The sequence below is a fragment of the Ambystoma mexicanum genome, chromosome 3q (assembly GCF_040938575.1).
Source record: "Ambystoma mexicanum isolate Mex_15411 chromosome 3q, UKY_AmexF1_1, whole genome shotgun sequence".
Lineage (NCBI taxonomy): Eukaryota > Metazoa > Chordata > Amphibia > Caudata > Ambystomatidae > Ambystoma > Ambystoma mexicanum.
Genome location: NC_090926.1, coordinates 1,213,150,750 through 1,213,173,051, shown reverse-complemented (window position 1 = coordinate 1,213,173,051; position 22,302 = coordinate 1,213,150,750).

Genomic DNA, 22,302 nt, shown 5'->3' with positions numbered 1-22,302 from the left:
CTTTCAGGAATGGAGACATCTCCTGTTGGGTTCCCAACATCCCATTGAGGTCCGCACCGACCATCAGAATCTCAAGAGTTTACAATACGCTGAGACTCGTAACAGCCGGCAAGCAAGATGGGCCCATTTTTTCTCTCCCTACAATATCACTTTCACTATAATTCCAGGTAAAACCAATCTTCAAGCTGACGCTCTATTTCGCAGAGATCCGGATTGCAAATCTGGTTTTCAGACCGAGAGATTGTTTCCTCATGCTACGTTCATATCTATGGTCCAGGACTTCCTCCACTCTGTAGCAGCCCAAACTCTAGTCTTAATGGACTCCATTAGAGGTCAGGCAGACAAATGGGGACTAAGTCTCGAAGACGGATGTTTCTACCGGGGTCATCAGGTGTACATTCCCTCACTCCTGCTCCGAACGGAAGTCATGCACATGTGTCACGATTCTATGGTTGCTGGACATCGTGGAATAGCCAGTACCCAAGAACTCATACTGAGACATTTCTGGTGGGAAACCTTAAGAAGGGACGTGACTGATTACGTCTTTTCTTGCGTGATCTGTTTGCAAGTCAAGGTTCCTCGCAGTAAACCGTTGGGAAAGCTGGCTCTAGCCCAAATACCTACTCGTCCTTGGCAATTGATTTCCACAGATTTTATCGTTGACTTACCTGTGTCTAAAGATCATACAACCATTATGGTAACAGTGGATTATTTCACCAAAATGGCTCATTTCCAGGCTCTACCCTCAGTACCAACAGCTCCACAGATGGCAAGACAGTTCATAGACTCCATCTTTTCCCGGCATGGTCTTCCTGACAGCATAGTGTCAGATCGAGGTTCCCAATATATTTCTCGATATTGGCAACAAGTCTGCTCTGCTTTAGGCATAAAGAGAGCCTTGAGTTCGGGATACCATCCTCAAACTAATGGGCAGACTGAACGTTTAAATCAGACTCTGGAAACGTATCTGCGCTGTTTTGTATCAGCGGCACAGGACAATTGGAAGGATTTGTTACCCTTGGCAGAGTTTGCCTACAATAATGCTCCTCATGCTTCTATCAAAACTAGTCCCTTTCATTGTACCTATGGGTACGATCCTTCCTGCTATTCCTCATCTCTTCTCAGAGCTTCGGCCTTTCCAGATGTGGACGCCCTAATGGGCGACATTCAACAGGGACATCTTTTGGCCAGAACCGCATTACTGGAAGCTCAAGAGCATTCTAAACGTTATGCTGACTTGCATCGTTCATCGACTCCAGTGATTGTCCCGGGGGATTTGGTCTGGCTCTCAGCAAAGTTTCTGCCCAGACATCTGGTTCCCTCTAAATTGTCTCCGAAATATTTTGGTCCTTTTACAGTATTGAGAGCAAAAGGTTCTTTGGCTTTTGAGTTACAGCTCCCACCTTCTTGGTCCAGGATCTACCCAGTTTTTCATGTTTCGCAACTCAAACTTCACAAATCGGATCGTTTTGGTCGATCTATAAGGGCCTACCCGCCTCCAGTGGCTACTACGGAAGGTCCGGAGTTCGAAGTCTCGGGCATTTGCGATTCCCGTTATCATCGCGGTCGACTGCAGTATTTGATCCACTGGAAGGGTTACTCGGTGGCTGACCGTACGTGGGAACCGGCTTCAGCAGTTCACGCCCCCTTACTGGTTCGCTGTTTCCACAGGTGTCATCCGGGCAAACCAGGAGGTGTTACCCTCGGAAGGGGTCATACTGTCACGACTGGCTGGCACCGGCGTTCCCTGTGGCGACGCTGGAGATTGCGTGCACTCGCCGTTTTCCCCTCTTCCAAGATGGCTTCTCATCCTCTGGGTTACGGTGCAGTGTTTTCACGTTCACAAGTCAGATGTCCTCTGACGTCATCTCGTTCTCTCACGGATTCCGGATATGGTCCAGCAGAGCCGAAGCCCAGAGCGTCGCTACTCTCTACAGACGCTACGTGAGTTCGCAACTAGGGGGTTTACTATTCTATCCCTCATACTTATGCTTACCTTTTCTTTTCTACTCTTTCTTACAGCCGTACCATCCTGCCTAGCCTTCCCGTTCCGCAGTCCACAGATAGTCCCCCCTTTCAGACAAATTAGGTACTTACCCAATCATTATATTGATTCCTCTCGTACCTAGTTCCTTCTCTCATCTCTCGTTTACTTATTTTAAATCAGGACTTCGCCGAGGTACAGTGACCCGATCCAGTGATTCCTGTAAAACTTGAGGAGCTGCAGCCAGCGGAGACGCGACCGATCCAGCTTCTCATCCATTCCAGCAGGGTTTTTTCCCCCAGGAGGGTTTCCCTGGGATCCCTTGCACACCCCTTCGGTTCCCTCTTAGGGAGGAGGGAGGTGTTAGGGGCCTCAGGGGACTCCCCAATTGCCTCGTAAATTGCTGCACGAGACAGGTTAGTGTCAAAACATTACAGTGGTGCATCCTGCGAGGTGTATAACCTCTCGTAGAAATTGGCGAAGGATTCGGGAATATTGGGGGGGTGATGGTCTGGGGGTGTGTCTGTATCTCGCACCTTTGGTACCCATCGCTCATGACGTTGGCCGCGGAGTCTTGCAGCGAGCAATGCGCCAGCTTTGTTCCCATGTTCGTAGTGCTTTTGCTTCAGGTATTGGAGTTTGTGGATGATGCTATTTGTTTCTAATTGCCGTAGTTCTTCTCTCTTGGCGTTGGCTTGTTCGATCTTCCGCGCTCTTTCAGAGTCTGCTGATTGGGCCGCAAGGTCAAGTTGGGCATATTTCCTTTCGCAACTTATTTTCTATGAGTAGGCGTTCTCGCTTTTTCGCTGCTCCCTCCCTGATGAGAAGTCCCCTCCATGTGGCCTTGCCTGCGTCCCAGACTATGTTGGTGGGAGTTTCACCTACGTTGCTCTGCTCGAAGTATTGGGTGATGTCCTGCTCAAGCTGCTCCCGAAAGGCTGGGTCCTTGAAGAGCGTCTTGTTGCATCGCCATTTGGAGATCCACCGAGGGAGAGCCATCTGGTCGATGGTGACCATCACCATGTCATTGTCCGACCATGTAATGGGTGATATGTTGGCTTCAGTAGTTGCTGCGGCAAGTGCCGGGGTTACGTATATATAATCAATTCTGGAATACGTAGCGTGGGGCGTGGAGTAGAAGGTGAAAGCTGTCCGGGCCGGATTCCTGTATCTCCATGCATCTGTAAGATTGTAGGTGTCCATCATATCTACAATCCGGGAGTGTCCCGCGCCCCGTGGTGGGGTTGTGGAAGGGTTGCCTGCTTGCCTGTCCATGTCCGGGTCCATCCACGTGTTGAGGTCGCCTCCTAGTATCACTTCCCCTTCTTCCTCATTCATCACCTTGGGGATTGCTTGTTGAAGGAACCGGGGTTGTCCGGTATTGTGTAAGAGGATTCAATTCAACACTACAGCTAAGTCAACGCCTAGTCTATAATACTGAATGAAAACCCTTATTGATATATCTTTATGTCCAGTTCATGCGTTCTGGATGACTACCCCTATATAACACCCCTCTCTTGGAATCCCCCTGACCCCACTGAGCCAAGAAGTAGTTCTGTTTTGCAAGTTTAAAAGGTTTATTTGATAATTTAAAATATATATATATCACACTTTATAATAAATTAATAATTGAATATCACACTTAATCTGATATGATAAATATTAACAACGGAGAATCTGGCACTAGCACACTTCTTATAATCACTAATGAGTTGACATGAAATGGATAAGGTAGCACACTGGTAAATAGGAACAAAAGTATAATGTGGTAGAGGATGCTTTATGTAAGCTCAGGTGGATGCAATATTCAATGAATGCTGTACAGAAAATACTCAATATGATTTCAACCAAACAATGTAATCACTTTTCTCTGGCAATCCCCTCCCCCCCTTGATGCAAGGCAAGGAAATGGAAGGAAAACACACAGTTCTCAGAAATGCAATCAAATGTGATTCAGTTCACCCCAGCAAGCTTAGACTACAGAAGTTTGAAAACACAGGCCCAAATTGCTTTGATATGTGCTGGCAATGAATTAAAAAAATATGCTAAAATGCTTTTAATTCCCTTTCAGAGGTTCAGGGTGAGTGCTATCTAGTTAATATTAGTCCAGGCTCACACTAGCAATGATGCAGGGATAGCTAGCAGGTTAAACGAATTTCTGGCAAATGGAAGGCAAGCAGCAGCTGATTTTACATGTGGAGAAATTTGCAAATCGCGGTAAAATTCGCGGATGCGTGTTCCGCGATTGCGGTAAGACTATAAGGAGTAGGAAGGTGGTTCTTGGTGCGAATCAAAGCTAAGATTCTAAGCTTTCAAATAAAAGTTACTGCAAGTCTCTAGCACAAACGGTCGCGGAGATATGAGCGATTTAGTGAAGGTCGTTTTTCAGATTTGAAATTTTAAAGTTCAAAAAGACAAGTGCAGCTTTACAAATGAATGACAGGTGACAGATTTGGATCTATCAGGCAGTTCTACTTAGGTTAAATAGATTGAATTATATGATTTTAACTAAAAGAGGTGTTCTGAGTTTTGCTGAGTACTCACAAGAGATTTTGAACCGGAAAGCGACTTGGTCACGGACTTCAGTCTGGTCAGGTCTTCCCGGGTTCTGCTCACAGCGCCTGGCCTCTGGAACTGCTCACAGCATCGGGGTCAGCACTCTGGATACAATGGCCTGGTCTCTGCTAGGCACCGGTTCTCTGGGTCGGGTCCTGCCTTCTCTTTGGATATTTCTGTCACCGGGTTCTTGCAAAAGTTCTTGGCAAAATTCAGACGGCTCGCCCGGCTGTCTGAAGAGTTCAGTTGCAAAAATATTTTGAGGCCTGCTGACAAATACTCTTGCTGGCAGTGGCCTTTTTGGTTAAGGTTCTGAAGTCTCTGTTTATCTTGGAGTCTAAGTGTTGGCTCTTTGAAGATTGATGGAGGTAAGTATGGATTTTTCCGGCAGAGCGTCCCGCTGCAGATGGAATTGAAGGTCCCTATCTGTCCTGTCTGTCTGCTTTTATGTGTTTAGAATGTGGGTGTGTTCTAGCATCACTGACCCTACCTCTCTCTCAGCTTCTAATTGGTCAAACTTCCATTTATCATTTGATTGGGGAAAGAAGTGTGTGTCAGCGTGATGTCATTTTATGGCTTGCAGATAGGACACTCCTCTGTCAGATTGCACACATTCTATATTTGATAATAAAAGACATATTTCACAGTTACACAGTTGCTTGAAATTACATATACATGGTGTGGCTGAATTTAGCCATGTCTCTGTCCAAATCTGCTGTTTCTAAGAGCTTGCATTCAGAAATGGCACATAATTGACTTTTTAACTGATTTTTCAATTTCTGACATTGACCCAACTTTACATACATGTGCGTAGGGAGTATGGACATTAACTGATGAAGTTTCAGAGTTTTAACATGCATACATTTAGAGTAATATCCACTTTTCCGCTGACACCCCCCTGAACATGCCACCGGGTCGAAAAACCTCTTAAAATGTGGGCAGAAAAATCACAAGAATTATGGTATCATTTATAAAATTTTCACATGTCCGCTCTATGAGTTATTCATCTTTTTAGAGTTATGTTCTGGCTCCAAAGGGGTGTGGTTTCCTCCCAGCACAAGGTAGAAATACTGGTTTATCCAGTTCTGCCAAGCCAGCTTGCTCTCACAGGCAGTGCTCCTCCCAGCTTCTGCCAAGAGGAAGCTACATTTTACGACTGCTGTAATAAAACCTTTGCCTGAGTCAGGAGAGGCTCATTGTTCAAGAGGAAGCCATTTATGATCCTCTCAATAAACCCTCTGCCTGGGTGAAGGGAGTTGCATTGTTCACTCTCCTGCAGAGCACAGGTAATTCAATTATCAGATAGATGGCATATCCTTAGTGTGTGCAGCAAAAGGGCAGCTAGGCCTGGGAACACAGCTGTGACTCAAGTTTCACTCCTGATGGGGGTAGTTGCCAGGCAGAATTGGAATCTCTTTAAGCCAGTTTCAGATAAAATGTCACTTTTTGTTCCCCAGTTCCTGCATTCAAATAAAACTAAACATTTTTACATATGCAGCTAGAATGCTGATTCTAAGTGCAAAACTATGGCATTTCAACAGTTACAAAGGCATGTGACACCAAACATAGGTCACTCATTTAATCTAAACATTTTCGATTTTAGTGTCTTTAAATCCAGTGCAACTTAAACTGCTGACTCCATAGCAGTTTTGTTATAAGCACTGTTTTGGGCTCTTCATTTCCCAGATTTTGTAAGCACACAAAACCTCATTCTGCCAAATGTCTGCTGGTGTTCAGTGAATATTTTGCACATGTTGCAATGTTTTAAAATAGACACTTTGGCTTGCCTTCAGAGGAACACAGGGTGGTTTTAAAACGCCGGCTTTTGGATAGTGGTGAGTACTGGTACTGCACCCATTTTTGGGATTGAAGAATGAATTCCCCACAATTCTAGGTTGCATTTGGCAATCAGCATTGCCATTCCCAATGGTTTCAGACTACTGTGCGGGTAGTCCAATGGTGGTTTTAGGCAGTGTCCTTCTGTGCCCATAACATCGGCAAAAATGGGTGGCAGCCTATTCTTCCTGCATTTCCCTGTGCATTTTCTGGGAAGCTCTGGCCATCATGATGTTTTCATGTCAGTACTGCACAGTTTTGAGGTAGGGCTCGGATGCATGGGTAAATACATCCCACAAGCCCCCCTCTTGCGATGGCCATTCGGTTTCACTGATGGGACTCGCAAGATCTGGGATGTTTCCTCATCTTCTTCCAATAGATGGCACAGTTCAGCATCTTTTCCTCCATCCGGTCGGATCGATCGGTTCTCCTCGCCGGTCCTGATGGGAATATTGGGCGGTACCCCGAGCCCGTTGCGTCTCAGCTCCCGGTCTCCGGATCGTCCTCCTTGGCCCGTCTCAAGGTTTTCTTTCTCCTAGGACGACAAAGGAAGAGCGGCAATACCTATTCATAGACGTTTTTCCACCACCGTTGAGATAGTGGGGCAGCATATGCATTTCATCATCACGAAACATTACATTCTTATTTTGAAAAAAAAAACAGTATAACTAAGAGACAGTTTCATGCAAATCACAATATTTTAGAGACTAGATGTGGTATGTTTTATGATTGGAACTGAATTAGTCTGAGACAGTACCCGCTAGGATTCCAGAGGATTCCTCCAGTTGTTGCAGAGTGTGCCTGGGATGGCAACATTTCAACTGGTTTATGTGGACCCACTTGTCTTCCCCCGCTGCCAAAGGACCCTTGGGGATGTGGATTTTGTAGGCCACAGGGGAGATCTTGTCGATGATCTCAAAGGGTCCCTTCCATGTAGGCAAAAATTTGCGCTGCTTGGCCTGGTTCCTTTGGAAGTTGTATAGATAGACCCGGTCTCCCACCTGATATTCCTTCCTGGAAGTTTTCAGGTCATAATGGGTCTTCATGCTATCAGCTGATCTTTCTAGATTCCGCTGAGCATAGGCAAAAGCATGTTGAAGGTGTTTCCTTAAATTCTCTACATACTCATGAGTTGTGGAGGCATTTATCAGTGTCTGCTCTTGGGTCCTGTAGAGCAAATGCTGAGGAAGCACCATCTTGCGCCCAGTCATCAACTCAAATGGTGACATTTTGGTTGCAGATGAAGGGGTAGATCTGATAGCCATTAGGACCAGAGGTAATCGGATATCCCAACTTGGCCCAGAATCTGCCACAAACTTCTTTAATATGCTCACAATTGTCCGGTTATATCTCTCTACTGCCCCAGAAGAAGCTGGTCTATAAGCAATATGCAGCTTTCTCTTGACCCCCAGTATCTCCCACATCTTTGTCATTACTTCACTGGTGAAGTGGCTACCTCTGTCTGACTCAATCCTTTGAGGTAGACCAAAACGGGAAAAGATGTGGTTAATCATCAAGGCAGCTGCAGTTTCTGCCTTGCAATTTGGGGCTGGGAGACATTCCACCCACTTGGTAAACAAGCATGTCACAGTCAACATGTACTTATTCCCCCTAGCCGAGCGAATCACAGGGCCTACAAAGTCAATTTGTAAATCTGACCATGGGAGTGTCATTCCCCTCTTTTGTAAAGGTGCCCGGTGCGTGAGGGATGATGGCTGAAATTGTGCACACACAAGACACCCCTTCAAGTATTGGTCGAGGTCCTGCCCCATGTGTGGCCAGTATGCAACCTCTCTTAAGATTTCCAATGTTGTGTGAAACCCCCTGTGACCGGCAGTGGCCGCATCATGGGCGTGACTTAACATCAGGCTTCGGAATGAGGTAGGAACCACCCACTGATCGTGGCCAGCTTTGGATTTCCTTACCAGCAAACCGTCTTGGATTCGGAACATTTTTGGACATTTCATCAACACTCTTAGGTCCTCTTTCCCAATGTAATCGGTATCCGTCAGGGGAAAGTTCTCAGGGTCCTCAAGGTGCTGGTAAAATTTACCAATAATTGGATCCCCCTTCTGAGCGGTAATCAAATCAGCATCAGGGGTCTCCTTACTCCATTGTACAATTGAAAGGTCGTTGTGAGCATTTGTCTGGGACCTAGTGATGGCAGTGACCTGGATTTCCCCCAACAGGGACTCAATCTCAATTAGATCCCCTTGGATGGCCCCGGTTTTGGCCAGCTGATCAGCTAAGTCATTTCCAGTTTTGTCTGGTCCCTCTACTTTAGAATGACCCTTGATCTTTTTCCAATAGATGGTCATCTCATTCGAGGTGACCAGATCATCAATGTTTTGGATCAACTTCCCATGTTTCAAGGGTTTGTTGTTAGCACATAACATGCCTCTGGTTTTCCAATTAACCAGGTGCTCCACGAACCCGTTCCGTACATAATCCGAATCTGTGATTATGACCAGTTCGTGGAGTTGATGCTGGACAGCAGTGAGGATGGCATGATGCACAGCCATCAATTCTGCCACCTGACTACTTCGGGGACCGATTTTGTATCCAGCGGAGGGTTCTGGGGACTCATTCACCCATGCATTCCCTACGCCGGCCACTAGTTCTTTCTCCCCGTCGTTGTCAACATGGTAAGAGCATCCATCCACATACACAGTGGGCATTCCCTCACACTTGTCTTCTTCAAAGACTTTGTGTGGGGAATTAAGGTATGCCTCCATGTTGTCCTTGATTTTCAGACTTTCGTCCTCGAGACAGTTTTCTCTGGCACAATCATGCAAGTCAGCCAGACCTTGCGCGAGGGGACTCTTCTTGTTTTGGCCATATCGGACCTCCACAGGAAAGCCTTGCATTGACAGAATCCAGGAAGTAATTCGGGAATTACTCACATTTCCGGCCCGGATTCTGTCACTTTGGAGATATTGCAGAGGCTGGTGTGGAGTCTCCACTATGATGTGTTCCCCCTGGATAAACGGGCGGTAATTCTTCAATGCCCACACCGTTGCCAGGAGTGCCTTCTCACAATCGTTGAATTTCTCCTCCACAGAGGATAAAGTTTTGCTCGCATATGAGATTACTTTATTGACCTTGTCATGCTTTTGGTATAATACTGCCGTCAAGCACGTATTAGAGAACCCCGTCTCCAGGAAGAAATCCTTGTTTCTGACAGGGTAAGCTAGGCAAGGCGCTTGTGAGAGGCTTCTTTTGAGTTGTTTTACTGCCTCGGCTTGTTCTGGACCCCATTCCCACTTGACCCCCCCTTCAGGAGATGAATCAGGGGTCTGGTGATCTCTGCGTAGCCCTCAATGAACTTTCTGCTGTAATTAGTCAGTCCAAGGAGGCTCCTTAGTTCCCGCAGAGTTGTGGGGTCTTTCAGTTTCTGAAGTGCTTCCACTTTCTTTTCCTGGGGACAAAGACCCTGAGGAGTAATCTCATGCCCCAAGAAATTAACACGGGTTCTACACCACTGTGCTTTCTGAAAGGAAAGTTTTGCTCCGGCGGCCCTCAACTGCGTCAGAACATAACGGATCTCCGCTATGTGTTCCTCCACAGATGAACTTTTGATGAGGACATCATCTACATAAGCCAGGTTACCCCTTGCACCCAAGTCGGGCATGGCCTTGTGTAGAAAAATGTTGAATTCATTGCCGGAGTTGAGGTATCCGAAGGGAGTCCGGGTCCATGTGTACTGCTGGCCCCCAAAGGTGAAAGCCAGTTTGTATTGGTCCTCCCTACTGACAGGCACGGTCCAGTACCCATTGGTCAGGTCTATTGCAGTGAATACCTGTGACCCCTGGATCTGGGCCAGCCCTTGGTCAATGTAGGGCAGTGGCCATCGGGAAGTATGGACCCGTTTGTTGAGCTCCCTAAGGTCAGCGCAGAGTCTCCACTGGCCGTTTGGCTTCAATATTCCCAGCACCGGATTATTGAAGGTGCTGTGGACTGGACGGATTATTCCCCGGGACTCAAGGTTCTTAATTATTTCAGTAAGGGACTCCATTGATGCGAGAGGCAAGCGATATTGCTTCACAAACACAGGAGTCATGCCAGGGTCCGTGGGGATTGTTGTTGTGTGGATGTCAGTGCGACCACAGTCATATGAGTCTACCGCAAAGAGATCTTGGAAATCCAAGAAAACTTGTTTCAACTTTTGCTTTTGTTCCAGAGTCACACAGGCATCAGCTAGGTTGACTCTCTCTTCCACCATCTGCCTGAAGCCTGGAAAGACTTCTGGTTTGGCTATTTCCGCGGCCTCCTCCAGCTGGGTGGAGAAGTCCCTGGTCAGAGTGCTGATTTGGACCGGAGGCTTCAGGTGGGAAAGGCAGCCTTCATGAACCTGGAAAATCACCTCATCCCTCCTGAAGTCACAAGTCACATCTTCCTTACCATAGGGGCAAGAAGTGTACACCAGGAAGTTCCCCCCATGCCGGGTAAAGATCCTGTCTGGTGTTGTATTGTCATCACTGTCACTGTCAAAACAGTCCTTGGGGATTGGTCCTAACAGTTCATTTCTAAGATCAATGGAGAAATGTCGGTCATCAACCGCCATTCCAATAATGGTGCCTGCGGCTAGAGTAATACTCTTTAAGTCGCTGTTATCCACCTCTATTGGAATGGTGTCATGTTCTATGTTGACTAATGGAGTTGGGTTTACCCCCAACCCTTGCTGTTGGAGAGAAGCGTTTAGATGTATGTAAGCATCAGGGTTTTTCAACTCTTGTCCCCTTTTAACTTTCACTTCCAGGGAGAATTGTCGGGTCCTTTCTGGGATGGTGACTTCCTCTTTAACCTGAATTTCAACTGCATAAGGGAGCAATTGAGCTGACCTAAATGCTTTTTCTTGATCATCAAAGCCCATGGGATTATCCGCTAATCGGGACCAAGCTTTGAAGTTTATTAGGTCCAAACTAATGGCAAAGCGATTGAGAATGTCGCTGCCTAAGTAAAAGGCGGCAGGGACGTCTCGCACGACCCAACAATTGTGGACTATGCTCTTGTTGTCAATGGAGATTTTGAGCATACACCTGCTTGGCAGGAGCTGTTTGGAATTAGGTGCTTCCAGGTCCATTTCCCATTTGTCTATCAGTTTGAATGTGGGAATGGCTGGATCTTTTGGGAGTTGGCGGAACATGGCTTCGCTGATGAAGCTCTTACCGTTGTTCACACACACTCGAGCGAGAACAGAGTCCTTCCCATCATTTAACTGGACAGGGATGAACAACTGCTCTCCAATTTGCTGAATCTCAGCCAGGCTCTGAGCTGATTTCACATCTTTCTGGACTATAGGAGTGGGAGTTTCAGATTGTGGATTGGTATAGAATTTCAGAGTGTTTCCTTCCAGCGTGGAATACCACTTTAGACTGGAAGGAAGGTTGATTTTCAGAAATAGAGAGGACCCCCCATCACCAGTCTGTTGTCCTACTGCTATTACTGTCACGTCTGGAATCTGGTTGTTCTGGAAGTGAAATTCTACTTGGTCAGATTTTTGTTCAACCATGTGGCATGTGCCGTTTAAACTAACATGGTTGACACTCTGTTTTAATTTTATTGGTCGGCTAGTCTGGGTCCAGAGGACCTTGTTTACACAATCTATTAGGGGTGACAACCTTCTCAGGAGGTCATTCCCTAGTAAACAAGGGGTGCCCTCCGGGGTCACAACTATGACCGGGTGTTTCAACTTATGTCGCCCAATTTTAATGTCCAAGTCTGCAGTCCCCTCAACGGGAATTTCCTTCCCGTCAAAGTTCTGGAGTTGTCCAGGAAGAGAGGTGAGAGGAATTTGGTAATTCTCTCCCCTTCCTGCATTCAGTTCGTCAAAGGCCCTTCTGGACAGAAGGGTAGCTTGAGATCCCGTGTCCACCAGTGCCGAGATTGTACCCTGCCCCTGTACTTGTACCGGGGCATAATATCTTCCCTCCTTCTCCTCAAGGGGGCACAGATAATGCACATTTTTGGACAACTGGTGGGCTAACTTTCTGGTTTTGGACATCGATAGCGAAGAGATTTGGGCAGAATTCTGTGGAGATTCTTGGGAATCTGAAAGAAAAAGTTGGCAACTGGAGATCAGAGCCATTGTGGGTTCCCCTGGTTCCGGTTCTGGGCTGCCCCCCCCTTTTTGGAGGCAGTCCCCAGTATGGGTTTGAACCCGGGGATTTTCTTGCTGTTGGTTCTGGGATGAGATGGTGGGCGGCGGTAGCTCAGTCTCCACATCTCCCCAGTCTGGATTTGCATTCCTAGGGACCCATTTTTCTTTGGGAGGAGTTCCCCCCTCTCTGAAGGAGAAGATCCTTTTCTCAGGATCCTCTGAGGATCCCTCTCCCTCAAATTGGAAGATCTGTACCTCCTCCTCAAACTGAGTCTGTTTGGGTCTTTTGTTTCTCCTACCCCCCCTCTGCTCCTTAGGAGGCAGACTTTCAGGGGCAAGAGATTTTGTTTCCGGTTCCTGGGTTTCCAGGGGCTGTTTACAAGTGAGGAAGGAAGCTTCCTCCAAGGCTTTACACCCCCCTTCCCCTTGTGCCTCCTCCCTGGGAACCGGTGAGTTATCGGGGTGCTGCCCCCGTCATTGTTCTGGAGCACCAGGTCCAGAGTTGGGTGCGTTCTGCGCCGGCATGCTGATCTGAGGGTTCTGCTGCGCCCTCAGTATATGACCCATATCCCGCGCCATGTTTTGAACCTGGCGCTCTAACTGGGAAACCCGCTCAGGCTGATACGGGGCCCTGTTTTCTCCCCTGGGCTGATCCCGGGAAGGGTAGCTATCCCTCCTCTGGTAATACCCCGGGTTGGGAAGATTTGGGTACCCCTCCACCCTTGGCCTCCCCTCTCCCGGATTCAGTGGTCTGGGCTCAGGGAATTGGGGAAAGAAGGATGGATGGTTTTGGGGCTGAAAGTTGGGTGGATACCTGGGGAAAAAGTTCTGCCCAGGATTTGGAGAGTTTCTGCCCTCCGGTGGGAAGTTTGGAGGGAAGTTCCCTGGGTTAGGTGCTTGGCTGGATCCCCCCCCTTGGGCTGGAGGAGTCCACACATAACCCAGGATGGGTCTGTTTCCCTTGTAACGGGGACTTACATAATCAGGAGAGCGAGGGACCCCATTTGTGGGGCTGCCTCCCTGGCTCCCTGTCTGTGACTGACCCGAGGACCTCCTGGGCCTAGCATTATTAGGTGCAGGTAGGTTTTTAGGCCCCCCCATCTCCAAATCCAAAACGGGGGTGACCTTTACCTCTGCCACCTTGGCAGCAGCAGGGGTGCTGTTGGCTTTGGGGGTTTTCTGGGCATTACTTTTGCTATCTATCGGTTTCTGCACCTCATAGATCCGGGTAGCCTGTTCAATGACCCAATCTAAGGATCTTTTCTCGTGAAAATCCCTCACGAGCTGGGTCATGATGTATTTGGGCAAGGCATGGAAAAACGTATTTATGAACTCTCTACTATCTGTGCGCACCCTTCTTGTGGTCTGTGCAAAAGCACGCTTTAACTCCTGCACAAATTCTTGTGGGGCCTGATCCTCCCCACATTGCAAATTGTAGGCTGCCTTGCGAGCCTCTTGAGGATTTCTGTGAACAGAAAAATGTTTCAGGATGGCCGCCTTATATGTGGACCATCTTAAATGATTTTGATCCTCCAGCCCCGCAAAGAAACTGGAGTATTCCGGGGAGAATGTCCACTTTACATATTGAATACAGCTTTGGCTGTCCTTCAAATGGAAAGTCTCCATCATTTGTTCAAACAACTCTAAGTGCTCCCAAACAGAATACTTAGCGTTCTTATGGTAAGGCGTGATGACGCTCCTGATCGCCTTAATCTGCTTTAAGGGGTCCTTAAGCAAGGCCCTTTTTGCCTTATTGGCCTTTTTGGTTCGGGTAACCCTTGTCCATTCTTCCTCGGACTCAGAGGCACTGCTCCCAGAGGTTCCCGTCTGTTCTTCCAGGTTTTCCCGGATTCTGCGAGCCTGGGAATGGCTGGCAGAATGTGGGGACCTGGTCTCCTGTGTCCTGCGCAGTTCAGAGGAGTCTTCAGATTCCTCCTTGCTGCCAGGATTTGATGGGTACCCCCTCCACTGACCTAACTGGGCAGAGGTTTTCAGGATGCCCTTAATGGGCCTACTCTCCTGGGGTTCCCCACTGAACTGTACTGTACTTGGGTGCCCATACCCGGATGCCCACCCCTCCATTCCTGGGTGGTACTGGCCTATGAGCCCCATGCTTCTGGCTGGATAGTAATCTGCCATCCCTGTGGTCCTGTGCTCACGTGCGCCAGGGGACATGGGGGTGGCAGAGTCCAGGGACTGAGAGGTATGAGGGCCTCTGGTACTAGGGCTCCTGAGGTTATGCTCCGGAGTTTCCATTTCCCAGCGAACCTCATCTCTATCCGCCCCTGCTCCCTGTTGCAATGCAAGAGCCTGCATTTGTGCTTTCAGTTCCTCTGTTAAGGCCTTACTCGACTCTATCAGTCTCTCCTGCATCCCTACCTGTTGCTGGAGCCTATCATTGTGTTGACAGAGGGCCTCATTCTCCCTCTGTGCTTCCTGGTTGGTCCTGGAGAACTGGGCCAGTCTTTGCTGCAGGAGGTTTACCTCCTGGGCAATGTCCCTATTGGCCTGCTCCTTTCTTGCTAGAGCATCCTCCACCCTCCTGGTGTGCTCTAACAAGTTCTGGTGTTCTTTTTGGAGATCACCCAGCCCCTGGAGGGCCAGGTGATTTTCTTCAATTTCCTTTTTTAAGTGGCAGACTTCCTGGCCTATGGCGTCTCTTTCCTGACTAAGAGCCTGCATTTGTGCCGCCAGGTCGTCCCTTTGCCGTTGAAGGGCACCAGCTTTTTGGCGCTCCTCATCAAACTCTGCCTGGGTATCCAGGTCTTTCAAGATCAGCTTGTTGCTCTCTACCTTCACTTTATCTAGATGACTTTGCAGGGTGGCTACCTGCTCCGTGCATGCCCTGTTAAAGTCTAATTGTTGCTCCAGCTTTTTCTGGCTCTGCAGTAAGGAGTCCAAACTGTCTTGGTGCTCCTTCTGCAGGGCCAGAAATCTAGTATCCTGTTCTACCTTTTCCTGTTGCAGCACATCCATATCCTTCTTTATTTTAATGATGTGCTGCCTACTATCATCTTCTGACTCCTGGCTCCTCTGCAGCCTCTGCTCAGAAGAGACCAGGTCAGATTGGGCCTTCTCTAACACCATCTGTTGCCTATTTGCCAGATTTTGGCTTTCAGCACATCTATCCTGCATGTCTCCCATATATAGGTACAGGTATGCTGCTATCCTGGCAATCTTATTGTGTTCCTCTTTGGCTTTAGGAGCCATATATAGCTCACTCAGGGCCACATGTAAGGGACCCTGATCTCTATATATATCTGACCCTGTTTCAGTGACCTGTTGTGTGATGGCCTGCAACCACGCATCCTGGCCCTGTTCGGTCCATTCACCTCTCACAAATAGCTTATGCAAGAGGTGCTCTCTGGCTATTTTCATGTCTACTAAGGTCGTCATTCTAGAGATTGGTCTCTGTCCTGACTTACAGAAGTTTGTATTTTATTTTTGCAGAACAGAACTTTTCTTGGAGTGTCCCTTTTGAGGAGTGCTTTACAGCGTAATGCAGGGTGGTGATCCGACTGGATGTATGTATCCCGTCAGTTAGCACACTGTATTAAGCTGCACAAGTGGTATTCTAACCCAAACGTCCGGCTCGAGCCCCCAATTTGTAAGAGGATTCAATTCAACACTACAGCTAAGTCAACGCCTAGTCTATAATACTGAATGAAAACCCTTATTGATATATCTTTATGTCCAGATCATGCGTTCTGGATGACTACCCCTATATAACACCCCTCTCTTGGAATCCCCCTGACCCCACTGAGCCAAGAAGTAGTTCTGTTTTGCAAGTTTAAAAGGTTTATTTGATAATTTAAAATATATATATATCACACTTTATAATAAATTAATAATTGAATATCACACTTAATCTGATATGATAAATATTAACAACGGAGAATCTGGCACTAGCACACTTCTTATAATCACTAATGAGTTGACATGAAATGGATAAGGTAGCACACTGGTAAATAGGAACAAAAGTATAATGTGGTAGAGGATGCTTTATGTAAGCTCAGGTGGATGCAATATTCAATGAATGCAGTACAGAAAATACTCAATATGATTTCAACCAAACAATGTAATCACTTTTCTCTGGAAATCCCCTCCCCCCCTTGATGCAAGGCAAGGAAATGGAAGGAAAACACACAGTTCTCAGAAATGCAATCAAATGTGATTCAGTTCACCCCAGCAAGCTTAGACTACAGAAGTTTGAAAACACAGGCCCAAATTGCTTTGATATGTGCTGGCAATGAATTAAAAAAATATGCTAAAATGCTTTTAATTCCCTTTCAGAGGTTCAGGGTGAGTGGTATCTAGTTAATATTAGTCCAGGCTCACACTAGCAATGATGCAGGGATAGCTAGCAGGTTAAAAGAATTTCTGGCAAATGGAAGGCAAGCAGCAGCTGATTTTACATGTGGAGAAATTTGCAAATCGCGGTAAAATTCGCGGATGCGTGTTCCGCGATTGCGGTAAGACTATAAGGGGTAGGAAGGTGGTTCTTGGTGCGATTCAAAGCTAAGATTCTAAGCTTTCAAATAAAAGTTACTGCAAGTCTCTAGCACAAACGGTCGCGGAGATATGAGCGATTTAGTGAAGGTCGTTTTTCAGATTTGAAATTTTAAAGTTCAAAAAGACAAGTGCAGCTTTACAAATGAATGACAGGTGACAGATTTGGATCTATCAGGCAGTTCTACTTAGGTTAAATAGATTGAATTATATGATTTTAACTAAGAGAGGTGTTCTGAGTTTTGCTGAGTACTCACAAGAGATTTTGAACCGGAAAGCGACTTGGTCACGGACTTCAGTCTGGTCAGGTCTTCCCGGGTTCTGCTCACAGCGCCTGGCCTCTGGAACTGCTCACAGCATCGGGGTCAGCACTCTGGATACAATGGCCTGGTCTCTGCTAGGCACCGGTTCTCTGGGTCGGGTCCTGCCTTCTCTTTGGATATTTCTGTCACCGGGTTCTTGCAAAAGTTCTTGGCAAAATTCAGACGGCTCGCCCGGCTGTCTGAAGAGTTCAGTTGCAAAAATATTTTGAGGCCTGCTTACAAATACTCTTGCTGGCAGTGGCCTTTTTGGTTAAGGTTCTGAAGTCTCTGTTTATCTTGGAGTCTAAGTGTTGGCTCTTTGAAGATTGATGGAGGTAAGTATGGATTTTTCCGGCAGAGCGTCCCGCTGCAGATGGAATTGAAGGTCCCTATCTGTCCTGTCTGTCTGCTTTTATGTGTTTAGAATGTGGGTGTGTTCTAGCATCACTGACCCTACCTCTCTCTCAGCTTCTAATTGGTCAAACTTCCATTTATCATTTGATTGGGGAAAGAAGTGTGTGTCAGCGTGATGTCATTTTATGGCTTGCAGATAGGACACTCCTCTGTCAGATTGCAAACATTCTATATTTGATAATAAAAGACATATTTCACAGTTACACAGTTGCTTGAAATTACATATACATGGTGTGGCTGAATTTAGCCATGTCTCTGTCCAAATCTGCTGTTTCTAAGAGCTTGCATTCAGAAATGGCACATAATTGACTTTTTAACTGATTTTTCAATTTCTGACATTGACCCAACTTTACATACATGTGCGTAGGGAGTATGGACATTAACTGATGAAGTTTCAGATTTTTAACATGCATACATTTAGAGTAATATCCACTTTTCCGCTGACACCCCCCTGAACATGCCACCGGGTCGAAAAACCTCTTAAAATGTGGGCAGAAAAATCACAAGAATTATGGTATCATTTATAAAATTTTCACATGTCCGCTCTATGAGTTATTCATCTTTTTAGAGTTATGTTCTGGCTCCAAAGGGGTGTGGTTTCCTCCCAGCACAAGGTAGAAATACTGGTTTATCCAGTTCTGCCAAGCCAGCTTGCTCTCACAGGCAGTGCTCCTCCCAGCTTCTGCCAAGAGGAAGCTACATTTTACGACTGCTGTAATAAAACCTTTGCCTGAGTCAGGAGAGGCTCATTGTTCAAGAGGAAGCCATTTATGATCCTCTCAATAAACCCTCTGCCTGGGTGAAGGGAGTTGCATTGTTCACTCTCCTGCAGAGCACAGGTAATTCAATTATCAGATAGATGGCATATCCTTAGTGTGTGCAGCAAAAGGGCAGCTAGGCCTGGGAACACAGCTGTGACTCAAGTTTCACTCCTGATGGGGGTAGTTGCCAGGCAGAATTGGAATCTCTTTAAGCCAGTTTCAGATAAAATGTCACTTTTTGTTCCCCAGTTCCTGCATTCAAATAAAACTAAACATTTTTACATATGCAGCTAGAATGCTGATTCTAAGTGCAAAACTATGGCATTTCAACAGTTACAAAGGCATGTGACACCAAACATAGGTCACTCATTTAATCTAAACATTTTCGATTTTAGTGTCTTTAAATCCAGTGCAACTTAAACTGCTGACTCCATAGCAGTTTTGTTATAAGCACTGTTTTGGGCTCTTCATTTCCCAGATTTTGTAAGTACACAAAACCTCATTCTGCCAAATGTCTGCTGGTGTTCAGTGAATATTTTGCACATGTTGCAATGTTTTAAAATAGACACTTTGGCTTGCCTTCAGAGGAACACAGGGTGGTTTTAAAACGCCGGCTTTTGGATAGTGGTGAGTACTGGTACTGCACCCATTTTTGGGATTGAAGAATGAATTCCCCACAATTCTAGGTTGCATTTGGCAATCAGCATTGCCATTCCCAATGGTTTCAGACTACTGTGCGGGTAGTCCAATGGTGGTTTTAGGCAGTGTCCTTCTGTGCCCATAACATCGGCAAAAATGGGTGGCAGCCTATTCTTCCTGCATTTCCCTGTGCATTTTCTGGGAAGCTCTGGCCATCATGATGTTTTCATGTCAGTACTGCACAGTTTTGAGGTAGGGCTCGGATGCATGGGTAAATACATCCCACAATTGGGTGCATATATGGACGCGAGTGTGATGACGGTGTCCTGTATTTTGCCAATTAACACTAGCATTCTACCACTCACGTCTGACCAGGTCCTCAAAAGTTCAAACCAGATTGATTTACTGACTAGAACACCAACTCCAGCCTTCTTGAGTGGACCGGAGCCCCAATATTGTGTGCCTAATTTGGCATGGGGTACCCTCCTCTCATCTCCTTTACTATATCGGGTTTCCTGCAGGAAGAGTACATCCAGGTTCGCTCTCTTAAATTCTTGGGAAACTAGCGACCTTTTGGTGGGAGAATTAAGCCCCTTAACATTGAGGGTGCCAATTCTGAGTTTCTACTTCTAACTATATTTTTGTTTTCCCTCCTCCCTCCGTTACCTTTTCCCTTTACTTGTTCTAAGGCATGCACTGTTTGCCAAAGCACTCAATTTTTTCTTCACTCTTCGCATAGTTCCTCTCTGGATCCTCGGGATCACGCCTTTGTTACTGCCTTCTTCAGCTTTTCGCCTGATCTGCAGCCTGTAGGAATGAGAAGGGAAATGTGGGAAAACGGGTCCCTTCACTCCCTGACTGCAGTTTCTTCTTTATCTACCCCTGTCTACAGGGAGCTTCACAGTCTACTCAGCTGAATGGCAAAGGACTCGTGATATTGCCGAAGACCTAGAGTTACTTTATGTTGACGGTCAATAGGTGTCTTATTTTAATCAATAATCGATAGTTGATAAACCATTCTCTACTACCAAGTGTACAGGAGAGATCCCCGGCCGGCCCATAGAGTCGGGGTTTGCTCTGCAGTACTTTAAGATGAGATAGCTGCACCTTGAGAGGGTAGGGGGTGCAGGTTTTCTTACTCCAGCACCAATCAATAAGGACAATTCAATGGTTTGGCAAAGGGGAGTCCGTTTAATAACAAGTACAAAAAACAGAGAAACATGGAAATCAACAGTGATGCGATAGCCCCTCTCGCTTCAACTACCTCGAACTTCATACAAAACATGATTTTATACTAAAAACGCGTCATAATCTGACGCGTAACACTCAAAAGTGAACATGCAATTCTATTGGTTAGGAAAAGGTAACTTTAATATAGGTGTTATATCTGTATATGGTAACGGAGTGAGGGGAATGGGTAAACACTGTCAGGTGGGCATCTAAGCCCTTCCTTCAAAGATGACTACTGTAGACATCACTAAAAGTATGACGTCTAATTGATTCTGCTAACTGTAGGACCCTAGATTATGTGGTCCATTATGATTGGATTGGCATCAACCACATACATAAATCTCCACTTTGATTAGCAGCACGCAGAACGGTCGACCAGGTGCAGGGTGTCCCCCAATTCACCCTGCCTTCCTTGAATCAATCACCACTTTATGGGCTATGTGTCAATTAGTTCACTGTGGTTGGCCTCGAAACTGCATCTTCTTGTCTCAAAATGTTCTGATATCTCTGTCTTTGCAAATGCCAAGCGCAGGTGTGAAAATGTGCCTCTTCTCGCTCGGCTGTAGGGATGTCACGATATTGATTTTTTGAAGGTATGATAACCGTCATTTGAAATGACGGTATACCGCGGTTATTGCAGTATCGTGCGCACGTGTGTTTATAAGCATGGTGGACACCAACAGTTCTGCAAGGAATTTGGTAATCAAACAGGAGAATAATTAGCAAAGAATCCTACCGTGTAAAGACCAGAGCAATATCGTGTCTGCCCGAGTATAGTGGTACAGCCCCCCACAAGCTGCAAAAGGGACTAACAGATTACATAGTATGGGCAAAGAGAGGGAGCTTTACCTGATGAGAGAATCACGTTTTCGAGTTTTCCCTGTCATCAGGGGAAAGGCACCAGGGACTAAGTCCCAGGCACCAGCAAACACAACATGGGAATCCTACATGGCACTAGTACCCGAGGGTGCAAAGTACTGCCTAGCACCAGCAACTGCATTCTGCCATTAGAGACCGAGGAGCAGTGCCTGGCCACACACTGGACGACAACACTTTTTGTCATACAACATAATTGAAATTAGAACATACTATTTATTGCACAGGCTTGTTACTGCCTTGCAAGGCCACACATGGCAATCACTTAACCACCAAAAGTGACCATGATGCTCATTCAAAAACAAATCACTTATATAAATACAGGTCTCTAAACGAAAACCATTCCCAAGAGACAAGTAAGGGAGGATGGATCAGTGGTCGAAGTGTGTGAAAAGAAGTAGTGGAGCTATGCTTCCTGCTGACTTGAACCACGCTCCCCCAAACCCCATCGTCCCACTCCCTCCCACACGCAATTCAAAAACCCAAACAAGACACCTGCTGTTTAAGGGAATGTTGAGTGCAGTGCATTCATGCATTGAGGTGCAAATTTCAACTTCTACCTACACATTTATTTTAAGATGAAACCATTCCGGATTGGTTTCTTTTTAAAATAAAAGCATGCGAAAAGTAAAACGTTTAAAATAAAGTATAGGAGCACCGCTCCCGCCCACCACAGCAACACAACTGAATTGAAACACGGGTTTTCAAGGAATGGAAAAAAAAACCACATATAAACTGAGCTTTTAACTTTTGTATTTCATGACCGTAGTATTAGCATTGGCAACGCAAAGATCTCTGTTCATATGCCATGTGGGACCCAACGGTAATGAAATACAAAAATAAAAACTAACATTTGTGTGTTTGCTGACAGATTGCCATAGAACTTGGCCAGGCCCAGGGATGAAACGACTGGTTAATTATAAGGCAGGCTTACCTTTAAGTGTGAGGTGCCCTGGGGTGTGCTGAAATCGCACACTAGCAGCAGAATCTTAAGAGGTTCTGTGTTACTCTGCAGACTTCAGAGAAACTCAGGCACATAAAGTGAGTGCTTTACTCCAACACGACCTGCGCACTAGTGGTTGCATGCATTTAATG